This window comes from Rhinolophus ferrumequinum, chromosome 10 (genome assembly GCF_004115265.2).
Source record: "Rhinolophus ferrumequinum isolate MPI-CBG mRhiFer1 chromosome 10, mRhiFer1_v1.p, whole genome shotgun sequence".
Taxonomy (NCBI): domain Eukaryota; kingdom Metazoa; phylum Chordata; class Mammalia; order Chiroptera; family Rhinolophidae; genus Rhinolophus; species Rhinolophus ferrumequinum.
The window spans coordinates 5,084,740-5,100,653 of NC_046293.1; positions in this window are offsets into that span (position 1 = coordinate 5,084,740).

Consider the following 15,914-nt stretch of genomic DNA (forward strand, 5'->3'; position numbering starts at 1 on the left):
GAGCCCTGGAACGCGCACCCCCCCAACCCCCAACCTAAACGCAAAGCTACAGCCCTTCCTGAAGCTCCCTCTCAGAGGCGGCCCCTCCAGCCTCTGCCTCCCTCAGAGACCCCTCTAGCCAGTACCCCTCTTCTCCACATCCTCAGGCACCCCCAATGGACCAGCTCCTCTCTACCTGCATTTTTACCTCCTCAAGTTTCCTGACCTAAGAAATAAGACCTCTGTCTCTCCCACATCCCCTTCCAGCTACTGCCCATCTCTTCCCCCTCTTCACCAAGTTTCCTGAAAAAGGCCTCTGCACATGTGATCTCCACCTCCCTGCCTCTCCGGCCCTGTCCTCAGGCCAGGGCATGGCCACCAACAGCCACCTGATGCCCACAATGGTCCCGCTCGTCCCCAGCCGTGTGAGCCTCTCCCTGGTAATCAGGACTGAGTCCAGCCTCCTGCCACGGCCCTGCCATCTTCAAGTGCTGGTCCTGGGGACACCTCTGGTCTCATCCCATGCCCCACCCTGTTCTCCAGCCACACCTACCAGTTTCCTTCTCACTGCTTCTGGGACTGCATGCTGGCTCAGTCCTCCGCCCCCACAGTGAATAACCACAAAAGCGACCACTTATTATTTAAAACTACTCTGTGCCAGACATTGAGCTAAGATGGATTAGCCAATCCCAGCCTCCATCAACCCTATGTATTCATCGACTTCAAAAATACTTACTGAGCACCTACTATGTGCCACACCCATTTGTAAGCACCAGGGTACAGCAGTGAGTTGTGATGTAGATATTATTGTTCCAATTGTACAGGTGTAGAAACTGAGACTCAGAGAGGCTAAGTGACCCACCTGGATTCACACAGCCATGAAGTGGGCTCAGCGTCCTACACCCACTCATCCCCTCACAGCGTGGCCTCCCTGTGGGCCACCCACTCCAAATCAGCCCCAGAACCCTGCCCACCAGTGCCCCCCCACCAGTGCCCCCCCGCCCCCAATTTGTTCTCCTCGGGAGTCCCCTCCCATGATCTCTACCGCGTGTCACCGGCCTGGCTGCTGCCTCCCCAGGAGCCACTGCCAAGCCGTCAGCTCCTTTCATCGCCTGGAGGCAGCCAGAGGGAGCATCAGCAGCTTCTTTGGCAAACGCCCACCTCTGATCACTCCAGTGTACTGTCGGGCACAGACACCTGGCCAGCAGGGCAAGCGCCCAGCCCCCAGCCCATAGCTGGAAAGTGAGGGCAGGGTCAGCACTGGGCGAATCCTGCCCTTCTCATTACACATCAGGAAACTGAGGCTGGGGGCTGCCTCCTGTAAATCGTCTAAATTAATCAAATCAACCCATCAGGGTGACAATCAGATGTCTGTGGAAGGTAGTTTAATTCCCTCTGCTGGATGGCTCTCCATTCAACTGCCCTCCAGCCACTCAGAGCGCAGCGAGGGTGGGCACTTTTACAGAGAGAGGTCCTGCCATTCACCCAGGTCAAAGGTCCCTCTCAGTGCTCATAGCACCCACTCCAGATGCCTGGCTGACAGTAGCCCAGAGGGGACTTGATGACTAAAGACGCTTAGGAGTGGCAGGGGGCCTGGTGGGGTTCCACTCGGTCCACTAAGCAGTCCTGCTTCTCTCCACACGTGGGCACTTGCCTGGCCCTTCAGGACAGCTGTGTGTGGCTCCTAGAGGCTGGACTTCTGTCCCCATCCTGACTCTGAGCCCCCAGAGGCAGCTGAGGGCTAGGCAGGAGGATACCTGACTCCACAGGGGCCTCAGGAAACCGTCCCTCACCTTTGGCAGTGAGGTGAGGATAGAAGAGCCGAGCCTGGTTCCAGGATCACCTCTGTCGGCTCCCTCCTGGTTTTCGGAGCTTTTGCTTCCTCCTCTGCCAAACTGATTCTGATTCTTCCCAGTCAGGCTAGTGACAAGTGAAAGGGCGTGGCAGACACTGGCCCCTTCCCTTCCCTGTCCTCCTGCTGTCCCCCTTTCAGAGTGAGAAAGCTGTGACCCTGGGGGGTGCCCTGGAGAGAAGCAAAGGCAGCTGGCCCACCCTGTCTGAGGTTTCCATCTGCCACTTTGGGGCGCCATGGAGAAAGGCAGGTGGTGTCAGAACCAGCAGGCCGCAGGATACCTGCTCCAAGCAGGAGTCAACAGGGACCCACTGGCCTGGCAGTGAGGGAGAAGAGCATTCTGGAACAGGAACCACGTCTGAGGAGTGTAAGGAAAAAGGCTATTCTCTGGGAGGGCAGTGAGTGGAAGGAAAAGTCGAGAAACAAGCACGTGGAAAGGAGAAATTCACAGGGCTCAAAGGATCCGGGACCTGCCACCATCAGTACCCACCTGGCTAGTCCACTCCTGGGCGTAGGTCTCCCTGTTCTGGATTCAGACTCGTAGGAGAGAATCCCATTGGGCCGCTTGGGTCAGGTGTCCAATCTGGACCAATCAGCCATGGTGGGAATGGGGTCACATAAGACAGTGAGTCTGGCCAATCCCAGAGAGGGGAGAATCAGTGGGTGGGGCCACTGGCAGGTGGCTTTTTATTTTGCAGGTAGGAAGTTGACAGACCCTCAGGACAAAATGTCCCTCGGTAGTGTGTCTCAGCACCCTTGGACAAACCCAAAGGCCCTGTGGTGGAAGGGAGCCAGATGTGTAGCAAGAGGAAGGAGGAGAGGTGGGGTGGGCAAGGCCTAATGGCAAGGACCCTGAGTGAAGGTGGGCAGACACTTCAGGGCATGGAGCAGGACGGGCACGACGAGGTCCCTGTTTTGAGCAGTGGTGCTGGTCATGGAGGCCAGGAGGTGACCCAGGAGGAAGGAGAGAGTGGCTACAGGACAGGGATGGAGGGTTAACAGCATGACCCAAGCCACTAAGGTCAAGTGGAGGTAGAGGAGGCTGCTTGTCAGGACTCCAGGACGCACGGTGGTGCTTTCTGGGTGAGACGGACGATGGAGGGAGGGAAGGCAGCTAGAGAGGACAAAGAGCTCAGTTTGAAACATCTTGAGCAGGAGGTCCTGTGAAGTGACTTGGGACAGAAGGTAAGAAGGTGGTGGCCAGACGCAGAGTTCAAAACACCGGTTTTGAGGATGCTCAATGATCTAGTGAGAACTTCAACAAAGAGATAGGAATCATAAAAGTGGAGATGGAAAGTACAGAAAAGAACCAGTCAGAAATGAAGAGTACAATAACTGAAATGAAGAACACAGTAGAGGGAATCAACAGTAGATTGGATGAAACAGAGGATCAAATCAGCGATTTGGAAGACAAGGTAGCAGAAAACTCCCAATCAGAACAGCAAAAAGAATCCAAAAAATTGAGGATAGTTGAAGAGACCTCTGGGACAACATCAAGTGTAACAACATTCAAGTCATAGGGGTACCAGAAGGACAAGAAAAAAAGTAAGGGATTGAGAACCCATCTGAAGAAATAATGATGGAAAACTTCCCTAACCTGGCAAAGCAAATAGACATACAAGCCCAGGAAGCACTGAGAGTCCCAAACAAGATGAACCCAAAGAGGCCCACACCAAGACACATCATAATTAAAATGCCAAAGGTTAAAAAGACAAAGAGAGATTGTTAACAGCAGCAAGAGAAAAGCAGTTAGCTACCTTTAAGGAAGCTTGCATAAGACTGTCAGCTGATTTCTCACCAGAAACTTTGCAGGCCAGAAGGGATTGGCATGAAATATTTGAAGTGATGAAAAGCAATGATATGCAACCAAGATTACTCTACCCAGCAAAGCTATCATTTAGAATTGAGGACAGATAAGGAGCCTCCCAGACAAGGAAAAGCTGAAGGAGTTCCTCATCACCCCCAAACGAGTATTACAAGAAATGTTAAAGGGACTTCTTTAAGAAGAAGGGGAAAGAGAAGATGAAGAAGGAGAAGAAGAATAAAAAACATGAATAATAAAATGGCAATAACTACATATTTATCAACAATTATTTTAAATGTAAATGGATTAAATGCTCCAATCAAAATACATAGGGTGGCTGAGTGGATAAGAAAACAAGACCCTTACATATTCTGCCTATAAGAGACTCACTTCAGATCAAAAGACTGACACAGACTGAAAGTAAGGGATGGAAAAAGATATTTCATGCAAATGGAAACAACAACAACAACAAAGCTGGGGTAGCAATACTTATACCAGACAAAACAGACTTTAAAACAAAGCCCATAACACGAGACAAAGAAGGATCCAGTAATCCCACTTCTGGGTATTTATCCAAAGAAACCAAAACACACTTCAAAAGGACGTGCATGTCCTTATGTTCATTACACCATTATTTACAATAGCCAAGATGTGGAGGCAGCCTGGGTGTCCATCAATGGATGAATGGATCATACAAGTATGTACAATAGAATTATTACTCAGCTATAAAATAGAATGAAATCTTGCCATCTGCAACAACACGGATGGACCTGGAGGGTATTGTGCTGAGTGGAGTAAGTCAGACAGAGGAAGACAAATGCCACAGGATGTCACTTACATGTGGAATCTAAAGAATAAAATCGATAAGCAAACAAAACAGAAACAAACTCATAGATACAGAGAACATTTTCATGGTTGCCAGATGAGAGGGGAGTTGGGGGGATGGCTGAAAAGGGGGACAGGATTAAAAAGTACAAATTGGTAGTTAAAAAATAGTGTTGGGATGTAAAGAACAGCATAAGCAATGTGGTCAATAATATTGTAATAACTACATATGGTGTCAGATGGGTACCAGACTTATTGGGGTGAACACTTCATAAGTTATATAAATGTCTAATCACCATATGGTACACCTGAAACTAATATCATTTTGTAGGTCAACTGTAATTGAAAGATAAAAAATCATTGAAGATGAAGAAGGAGGAGGAGAAGAAAGAGGAGGAGGAAGCGGTGGAGGAGAAAGGTGGTGACCACAGAGAAAAGGGCCTGAGCTGCCACTGGGCACTTGGGCGTGAGTGCCAAGCACAGATGTGGGCTGTGAGGTCAGGAGAGAGGTCAAGATCACCTGGAGATGCCTAGACAGAAAGGAGGCCAGGAATGAGTCCTAACGAACCAGCATTCAAGAAAGGAGTGCAGGAAGAGGCGCTCGCAGAGAAAATGGGGGAGCTGGGAAAGTGGGAGGAGACCAGGAAAGATAAGACCCTTTCCAGAGGGGCGATCAGGAGTGCCCAGCCAGAGAACTTGGACTTAACAACCAGCAGGTCATAGGAGACCCTAAGGAGAGGTTCCCAAGGGGGCTGGGGTGATGGAAATGAGAGGGGAGACACCCCTCCTAATGGGCCATCTCTTTGTACCCCTGAATCTCCACACTTGGGAGCAATTATGTCGAGAACAATAATGCCAGTGTCCATCGGGGCAGAGGTTTATTTGGCTAGAGCCAGTATCTGAAACAGGAAAGAGCTGCATTGTGTTCCCAGAGCCCCCTAGCAAAGCTGAGGTTATCCCCATTTTACAGATGGGAAAACAAGTGGAAGCAGAGGCACACAGCACATCAGAGGCAGAGCTGGGACCCTGGTGTCCATGCTCCAAGAGATGCTACAAGTGAAGTTCATGGCCATGGGTGGGGTTGTGGGGGGGGATGAGGCTCTGGTTCGACTTCGTCTCCCCAGGCCTCAGCGCCTCCATCCAGGAGCCTGAGCTGAGCCTCTGCTTGATCACGATACCCTTTCTATGCTCACCTGGTGAAGCCAGGAAGAACCCCACCTTGCAGGTAGGGACCCCAGCTCTCATGGAGCCAGCCCCTGTGAGTCCTAGGGTGCCCACTCCAGTCAGTCACCTGCATCTGGACTCCAGGGAACAGCTGCCACACACACAAGTCACTTCAGAAAGGTGGTGTGAGGGCAGATGGGCTTCAGACAGGGGACAATTCCAGGGGCATTGTGGCTTCCTGGAGCCAGCACAGGCTTTGGAGCTTGGTGGGGCCAGGTTCAAATCCAGGCACCGTCACTTGCTGCCTGAATGACCTTGGGCAAGTCTGGAGCCCATGTCAGAGCCTTAGTCTCCTCATCTGTAAAATGGGGTTGATATATCTACCTCCCTGGACCACTGTAACTATTAAGTGGGTTGCCCTTCGAACAGTTGCCTGGCACAAGAGGGAGGAACCCTGTTTATGTTGCGGATTGACTTTAGAACCAGTAAAAGAGATAAAGATGGATCCAGAGCAGGATCTTCTCTCACACAGTTGGCGGGAGAGAGCAGGCGGGAACTCCCACGCTCGGATGCCACAGTAAGCCCGGCAGTGCTGTGGGACCTCCAGGCTCCCAGATTTCCTATAAATATGACCCAGTGTGTCCCACCTCCTTGCTGTGCCGTCGCTTGGTGTGCCTGCATCGTACCCTTCCATCTGCACCCTCTGGGCTGACATGTCTTAACATGGAGCTGGTCATGTCGTCCCAGCTGAGCTCTGTCTGACAGCGGTCACTGGGAGCTGTCAGAGACAGCCCCTACCACACAGACGGCCCCTTTGAAGCTCGTGTCCAAAACAACCAGCCATCCACGGGCCCAGCAGGCCTGAGGAAGCTCGCTGGACCCCCCACCACTCTCACCTGGCACGGGTGGCGGGCGGACAGGACTGGGCAGCCACGTGCAGGAAGCCGGGTGTTTACATCACAAACAGAAGCTGAGGGGAGATTGTGCCTGGGATCCAGTCTCAGGGAGGTGCAGACGCCCAGGTGCCAGGCAGCGTGTTTGCCCAGGTCCCCAGGGATTCTCACTGTCTCCTGCAGCCCAGAGCCTGATTAGCTCCATTGATCGTCCCGGGAGAAGCACGTGCTGTCTGTGGGTGGCGGGATGCTCTTTATTTCCCCATCGTTGGGGGACCAGCCTGTGCGTGCTGTCCCTCGGTGAGCTGGCGTCCTCCCGGCTGAGGGCCTGGCCCTGGTGAGCAGGGAAGCAGAGAGGCAGGCTCCCAGCCCCAGCCCCAGCCCTGCTTCATCAGCCCCCTGTCCTGCCTGCAGCTTCACTCCTCTCATCCACTGTCCACATTCTGCCCCAGCAAACTACATGCCATCCCATTAACAAGCTGCCCTGTGCTCAAGCTGGTGGGTAGAGGAGCTGGGCTCCTGCCCGGGGACAGAAAACAGAAGCTGTGAGAAGATGCCAGGAGCCGTCAGCCCAGGCGCCAGACTCCCAGCCCCACCTCTCACCAACCGGGTGACCTCGGGCAAGTCACTACACTGCTCTGAGCCTGTTCCTACATCTGTAAAGTGGGATAATGCTCATCGTAACCTCCACCGCGGGCCAGCATGAGGACGAAATAAATCAGGGCCGGTGAAATGGTCAGAAGTCACCTGGCACAATGTGCGAGTTCAGTGACGTCACTGTCGGTGCCACCGCTGTCACCATCGGTGCCAGGCACTGCGGATCCAGAGAAGAGGGCGATGGTGCTTTGTACCCACTGCCTCCCTCCTCACAGAAGCTGTCGTGCAGGGGACCCTGCTCGCTGCGCCATGTGTCATGCAGGGAGGCCTGCGGGGTCTCTGCTCCCGCTCCCCACATAAGAACGCAGGACATGGTGAGGCCAAAAAGGAACACCCACGGAGCCACAGTAGGGGAGTCACCACTATATTCTCGCTGGCGGCGGGGTTGGAGACACAGGAAACAGGAGCCACACTATTCGCAACCCTCACTGAGCCGCTTGCAGGCTCAGCCACCATCTTCTTGCTAGCCCCCCATTTGCTGCTAGCCTAGCCACGGCAGTTATATTAGTGCCCAATGGCTCACTGGTTACAGCTGACGGCCAACTAGCCACAGCTGCTGGCCATTTGATCACAGTCGATGGCCATTTACTGCCTGAGCCAGCACCTTTCCACGTGAGGCCGAGAACCTGGAAACTGCACTCCTGGCTCTGTCCGCACAGAAGCCCTGCTAGGTGACCATTGTCAGAGCCATAGAATAGAAAACACGAAAGCCCGCAGGCCAGCCACGCATGTGGAACCTGCATTTGACCCACCTGGCCTGGTGAAACACCCAGGCAGGAGGCAGAGAGACGTGCAGAGTCCTTTGTCAGAGAGGTGGCTCCCCGGGGACTCCGCAGGAGCCAATCCCTGTGTCCATGTGCCGTAGGAGGCCCGCAGCCCTGAGGCCACATCTCAGGAGAGGCCAGGGCAGCCATCCCTCCCACGGGTCCACGTGGACTGGCCCAACTGGCCCCACCCCCTTGGAGAAGCCACTGGGCTTCCCAAGGCTCCAGCCCCAGTGGACCCATGCCTTCCAGCACCTTCCTTCCAGGCTGGTGAAGTGCAGTCTGCACCCAGCTCACCTCTGTCATCCACACACAGCAGGTGAGTGGAAAGCAGCCATAAGGAATTCCTGTCCTCTCAAGGGGCTCCTGCCCAGAATTCTCTTTAGGCCCAACTTGTGCCCCCTCAAATATCTTGAGCCCCAGGACCTGGCAAGATGATATATCCTAGAACAATCAGAAAGGAGGAGGAGACGCTGGGAGAAGAAACGCAGGCACCTGCAGCCGAGCAGCCGGGACCCAGCCTCGTTTCCGGTTTGGGCAGTGAGAGCCGCAGCACCTGGGGAAGGCCCAGGGTCCTGATGGAGCCTACCTGAGCCCAGGTGGCCTCATGTGTAAAACGAGGCCCCCGTTACAGGACTGTGGGCCCAAGACTGGGACTGGGAGGCAGCAGGTACGTGGTAGGTGCTCAGCAGAAATGAGCTGGGCTGGTTGTCATCACTCCCCTGAGCCCTCCTGTGAAAAACGGTTTGTGGGTGCTCTAGTCATGCGGCAGTGAACATAAAGCTACAAAGAAGGGTGGGCATGGGGGACAAAGGCCTGGCAAAGAGGGAAGGGCCCTGGGGAGGGGTCAGACAGACTTAGGTTCAAGTGCCGACTCCAGCGTGTAAGAGCTGGGTGACCTGGATCAGGTCATTTAACCTTTCTGAGCCTCTTTGCAAGAATGAAATGGGAAAAGGTGCATGAAGAGGTCTAAGAATGCCTGCACACAGTAGGAGCTTAATTAATGTCAGTCTCATTAACACTTCACTCCTTGAGCCTGTGAACAGTTAGTCGAAGATGCTCGTTCAGCCGCTTGTGCGCCCTCGTTTGTCCTGTGTATTGATCTGTTTGTCGTCTGTCTCACCTACAGTGTCTCACCCAGCAGTGTTTGCTCCAGCAGAGCCAGGCCTCCTCTGCTCAGTCACTGCTGTGTCCCTGGTATTATGCACCTGGCACATAGTTGGCGCACAGACTATATTATCAGCTTGAATGAACAAAGGAAGGGACGAAAGAACGGACAATGCACGTCAGAACCTACCTGGCCTGACCGTCCCAGGCCCGGCCTGGCCCCCTGCCCCTCCCCCGCCCCGGCAGCTCTAATTGGCAGAGACCCCCTTGAGGGCGCCCCATTGTGGAACCTGTAATTGCCGTCTCCTGCCTGCTTCCCCCACCCCAGTCTCCCTCTTCAGCAGAAAGACAGCCCCGGCCCTATTGTGCAGCTCCTGTGAACACAGGGATGACCTCACCGGGGCCTCCTCAGATGGGGCCCGGGAAGGGAGAGGGGGTGGGAACGCGGGTGGGGGTGGCCAGGCACAGGTTGGGAAAAGCCTGGAGGCTGTGGCCCGGGACAAAGGGCCAAAGGGGAGTGAAGCCCTGGGAGAAGGAGAGGGAAAGAGAGGGAGAGAGACTTTCCATGAGAAAGACAAGGGCTCTTTTCATAAAGGGAATAATTGGGGGGTTGGGTGGGTTAATCCATAAGAAAGGGTCCCAGGAAGAGTGGGATAGGGGCCCTGGGCCGAGGGGGACTTTGTGGACACAGACGGAGGACGGACGGACCTGGGCCTGGGACCAGTGACTTCCTCGAGTGTAAAATGGACAGATAATTCCAGGCCCTTCCAGGTGGGATTATGTGTCTATATTAGATAGCGGATGTCAGGCGCCAAGCACATAGTAAGTGCTCAATAAATAATCACTTCTGCCCCCTCTTCCCCAGACTGTCCTCGTCCCTCACCCTGCCATCTCCCAGACTCAGCTGCCCACCCCAGTGCTGACCCCCGGAGCCCAGAGCTTGGCAGGGCCCCCTCCCCCAGCGTCCCCTGAGCTCAGGACCAGGTAGGCCTAGGAGGACCTACGTCCTCATGGGTGAGCCCAGGACAGGTCTGCCTTGGGCCTCTGGTCATTGCCCCAACCCTGAGCACCCACACCCCCACCCCAGCACCCTGCCTGAGGGTCTCCGAGGAGGGGAGCATCTCTCTTTGCCGTCAGGTCCCCCTCTCTAGGAAGAGGGACAGTGCCTGGGTCAGCACGCTGTGGGATGGAGGGCGGCTTGTGCAGCTCTCCAATTGCCCGCGTGCTGGGGAGGGAGGCAGGGCAGAGTGTGGAGTGTGAGGGCGACAGGGTCGCTGGCCAGCCTTCCCACCCCTTGGTTATGAATAACAGACATTCTCATCAGAGTTTATCAGCATTGTATCATTGTCGAGAAAAGTTATTTTCTGGATTGAAGTTCTTACGTTGATTTCATTTCTTGTCCGGGTTTCTATTGAGTGTGGTTTACCTGTTTCTAGTTTATTATTTTCATTTTCATTTTACTGAACTCATCTGCTTTGGGATCAATATTTTCCCAAATGACATTTCCACTGAAGACATCACTTCCCAAAAAGTTTGTCCGCAGTGTCGCATGTTGGCCATCGTAGCTTTTGTCACTGTGGGTTTCCTCAGGTGGCAGGTTTTCCTCTGCCAAGGACCAATGTGGCAAGTTCTGAATTTGGTTGAAAGGTTTTGTTCTTCCACCAGCCCCTAAGTCAGTCCGTTTTCCTGTGTATTGGGTTCAATTTGGGATTGATTATTCTCCCAGAGAGACAGCTCGTGCTCGGGGTTTGTGTTAACTCCTTGCAGCAACGAGCCTGACAGCTGCGAAGGCAAAGGTGAGGGCACATGGCAGGTGGAAACACCTGTGCCTGAAGGCGGCTCGGGTCTTGACAGCAGGACCAGGATTGGATAAATGTCCATGACAACCAACGACCCAATGCTGGGGACTACTGACAACCCAGACTGTGGGGATGAGGGTTTGGTCACCTGCCGGCATGGAACTGCCACCAGGTGAGGTGCGAGCCTCACCTCAGGCCCCTGGTTGCTTCAGTGGGCGGCTACAGGGACCCCCAGTGGTGCCCTTGAATGCGGGCAGGACCTGCAACTTGATTCTAACCCACGGACTGTGGTAAAGGTGACCCTTCTATGATGAGGTTCCCCAAGAGGGTGACTTCTGTCTTGCTGGCACACGCCCTCCCTTGCTGCTGGCTTTGATGAAGCCACCGCTATGAACTGCCATCTTGGAGAGGCCCGCATGGCTCGGAGCTGAGGGCAGCCTCCAGCCGACAGCCAATAATATGATCCCGCCAACAACCACGTGCGCTTAGAAGTCAGGTGAGGCTGCAGATGCTGAACTGACACCTTGACTGTAGCTTTGCAGGAGCCCCTGAAGCTGGGGGGACCCAGCTGAGTCACACCCAGGCTCCTGACCCACAGAAACCACGAAATAGTAAATGTGTGTCGGTTTCAGCCACGAAGTATCGTGGTCATTTATTATGCAGCAAAAGACAACCAATACACCAGGCAAACAACATGATAGGAGAAGTAGTATCCTATGGTAGTAAGATACATTGACATTATTGAGTACCTACTGTGTGCCAGGCACCACCTGAGATGCGTCACACGTGTTGTCTTATTTATTCCTCACACTCACAGTAGCCATCTTACGGTTACTGTTTACAGACGAGAAAACAGATTCAGAAAGGTTAACAGGACAGAGCAAGACACAAATCCCAGAGCCGGGCTGTGTGCCAACTGGCTGGAGAAAGGGGAGGCAGCCTGGAGGCAACCATCGAACTCTCTTTTCCTCCTTGGGTACAGACACCCTGTAGTGCAGGGGATCCTGCCGACTACGCCATGTGTCGTGCAGGGTGTCAGGCGGAGTCTCTGGTCACACTCCCCACATAAAAATGAAGGACATGGTGAGGCCAAAAAGGAACACCCACGGAGCCATAGGTGGGGGAGTCATACCACTATACTCTCACTGGCGGCTGGGTTGGAGACACAGGAACCAGGAGCCACACAATTCTCAACCCTCACTGTGCCACTTGCAGACTCAGCCACCATCTCCTTGCTAGGCCCCCATTTTTCTTGCTAGCCTAGCCACAGCAGTTATATTCATGGCTAATAGCTCACTGGTTACAGCTGAGGGCCAACTAGCCACAGCTGATGGCCATTTGATCCCAGTCGATGGCCATTTACTACCTGAGCCAGCACCTTTCTATGTGAGGCCGAGAGCCTGGAAACTGCTTTTTGGCGCTCTGTCCCCACACACCCTTTATCTTGTCACACACAAAAGTGATCATATGGACACAGATGCACCTGCCATATCGTTCTGCAGGCGTGTTTCCCAGAAACGTAACATCAATTTTACCTGCACTGTTAATAAGCATTTAATTCCTGCAATTGTCTTGTGGTCCATTTGCAGGGGAAACTGAACCTACCTGATCATTTCTCACTTCACCTGCCGTACGGGAAATAGATTCAATTAGAAAAATCTATTGCTAATTTGAAAGCTCTGATTCTGTAATTTCCTACAGGGAAGACATGTAAATTACGTGTTATTTAACACCCTTTCATGGCAGGTGAGTTCCGCAGGGGGCAATTATCATCCACTCTCCACTCTTCCTAGATTCCTGACAAGGGAGGTAGAGGGAGGAGGCAGGAAGAGGCGGAGGGAGAACAGGGAAATGTTTTGAAAGCCGGTCTCCCCGTGGCTTTAGGGAGCACTAACTTGGAAGGGCCTGGGCACGGCTGGCTGGTTCGGTGCCCACCTGCCTCCCCACCACGGGGCAGCTGACTGTCACACAGGCCAGAGCCCCCAAGTCTCCTGCCCTTTCCCTGACCATCCAGAAGCTGGAAAATCACTGAGAGGAGGGGAGGGAGCGAGAGAGTCAGGACACCTAGCTCTGCACTCCAGCCTCTGTCACCAGTTGTGTGGCTTGCAGCTGTCACTTTACCTCTCTGGCCCTGGTCCCCAGCCGTACATTAGGGAAAAACAGTAATACTCCCCAAAGCAAGCAGCTGGGAGCCTCACACCTAATATTGAGTAAAATAAAAATGGGTGCTTTGCAAAACGCTGTCCCCGTGAAGGGTGCTGCCAGTGGGCGTCAGACCCTGAAGCACCTACCTGTTTGCCGGAAAACAAGACCTAGCCGGACCATCAGCTCTAATGCGTCTTTTGGAGCAAAAATTAATATAAGACCCGGTATTATATTATATTATATTATATTATATTATATTATATATAAGACCCGGTCTTATAGTAAAATAAGATCGGGTCTTACATTAATTTTTGCTCCAAAAGACGCACTAGAGCTGATGGTCTGGCCAGGTCTTATTTTCGGGGAAACACGGTACTCGGGGTCTGGTTTCCACCCTCTCCCGCACCCCCACAAACCACAAACTGCCAAGAAAGTCTTTCTCTAGTGAGACCCAAATCTTTCTGGCTAAGGGGCTTTTCAAGATACGACTGTTTTCTTCCCACACAGTGTGGCAAACAGGCTCTGTGCATCCCCATACACACACACATGCACACACACACACACACCACCACAATCTGGGTAGTTGTCTCTGGAAGAACGTTCAAGAACCCAGGACCACAGGGGGCCTCTAGGGTGGGGAGCTGGGGGGCAGGGAAGGACAGAGAGACCTCGTTTTTACTTTATGCCCCTCTGTACTACTTGGGTCTCCTTCCTTCCTTCCTTCCTTCCTGCCTTCCTTCCCTTTTATATCTACCCACTACCTACTCAAAATGTGACTTTATACATATATGCATCTATTCGTGTCTAACAAATGACACGTGTGACCCAGGGCTCCTCCCTCCTTCCTCTGACCTGGAGCCCTCTTTCTGACCTCCCTGCCTCATTCCGTCATTCAGGTCACAACATTGCAGAACCTTCCCCAGACAGACTGGGCACTGAGGACGGGTCCCTTCTACCTGGAAGTGCCTCTGAGCTGGGCCTTGAAGGAGAAGCAAAAATCCACTACTTCCCGCGCCCCCCCGCCCCAGGGAGCTGTGAGCGGACACCTCCCCTCCAAAAAAAAACCCGAATACACGCGCCTGGGGCGCCGGGGCAACCCCCCCCGCCAGCAGCAGGGCGTCCCCTGGCCTACGGGCGGGGGCGGGCGCCACCTGCTGGGCACAGGTGAAAGTGCGTCTGCTGCCTACGCCACCTTGGTCTTTCCAACCGAGTCTGTGCTCAGGGCTGCAGCCAAGGACCAGCGGGGCACAGCGTCCTCTTTCCTCCCCACAAGTTTCTCAGAACAGCTGCTTCACGTGCCTTTCAGCCACCTGACGTTTTTATATGTCAGAGGGGTGTCAGATACTCTATAAATCTCCATAAACTCCCCAAGCGTGTACCGACGGCCAGCTCCTGGGCACTGAAAGCACGATCCCTGAGGGCTGCGGGGGCAGGAGGCCGGGATTAAACAACTTGTTACCTGCAAACCATTTCATTACAAGCAGAATCATGCTTAACGGGGAAGGACAGAGTGCCGCATCGCTTCAATTGCCCTCCCTGCCTGTTTGGCAAAGTAGGAAGGATGCGATTGCTATTTTTACAGGTGAGGCTCAGACAGGTGGAGTGGCTCCCACAATGCCCAACAGCAGGAGGAAACGGAACTCAGCTAGGAACCCAGGTCTGCCGGGCCCCAGGAGGTGGGCGGCTGCAGGGGCCCCAGCTGACCCACTGCCGGGCTGCAAAACAGCCCCTGAGTCCCTCCCAACAAGGCCGCAGGGAGCAGCCATTTCTCCCAAGGCTTTTTTCAGTGGGTTTCCACCATTGCTAAGAATCAGACCAGGCCCCCTGCAAGAGCTGCGCTCTTCTCCCAACTAAAGGGATGAGCAGACAGGACACTGAGTCTTCAAACGCTGTCCCCACCCACCCCCACTCCCTTTTCATGGAATAAGCCCACCGTCCCTCAGGAGAAAAGAGGATCCTGTTAGTGGTGGAAGTGCCTGGGCCACTTGAAGTTTACTCTCTCCTCCCCAGCCTCAGTTTCCCTCCTGCCTAATGAGAGGTCAGACTGAACAAAGACCTAGGAGGTGTTATAATCCTCTTTTCCTGCCTCCCTTCGTCAGTGCGTGCAGAGACGCACAGACCCTCAGTGGTGCTCGGCGTCCTCAGTTTCCTCAAGGTGACCTGTCTTTGGAAGACCAAAGCCCAAATGGTTTGGAGACTGTGAAGGCAAACAGGACACTCTGGCCACAGGACAGCCCAGCATCCCTTTGGGACAGTGATGCAAACCGGTGGCCCTGGGAGGGCTGGGTGAGCCAGACCTGAGGCCGGTGCCTCCCTTCTGAGTTTTGGCCCTTCACTATACCTGCAGCCGCTCCTTGAGCTGGTCTCCGTAGGCCCCTTGTGGGTAAGTCGTGCGCTTCTCTACAAACACGGTGGAAATGGGCGCAGGTCCATGTATATATGCATATATGTATAAAAACCCAGCTTCCGACCTCCAGGGCCGCTGTTTCTCGCTGTTTTCATGGCCAGAGTCCTTTGGTGTGCAGGTTACCTACTTCGTCCATTGGTGTCCTGTCTCATCGTGAGTCCGATGAGGCTGATGGCAGCACCTGCCTCCTAGACCATGGAGGATCAGATGAGATGATCCCCAGCAGGAGGACAGAGCGCCGAGGCATTCTTCATGAGTCGGCCCTGATGGTGAGTGCTGCCCAGGCCAGCCTGTGTCGGCCTCCCCAAATGTGGAATGAAGAACGTTGATTGTGCATACATCAATTACCTTGCACAATCCTTGGCCCTTTTACATCCATTGTCTCACCTAAGCCTCACAAAACTCCTGCAACACAAAAATCCCCATTTTTCAGTTGGGGAAACTGAGTCCCAGAGAAGGCGAGTGACGTTCCCAGCGTCACACGGTGCTGGGGCAGCACTGAATTCAAACTGGGAAGC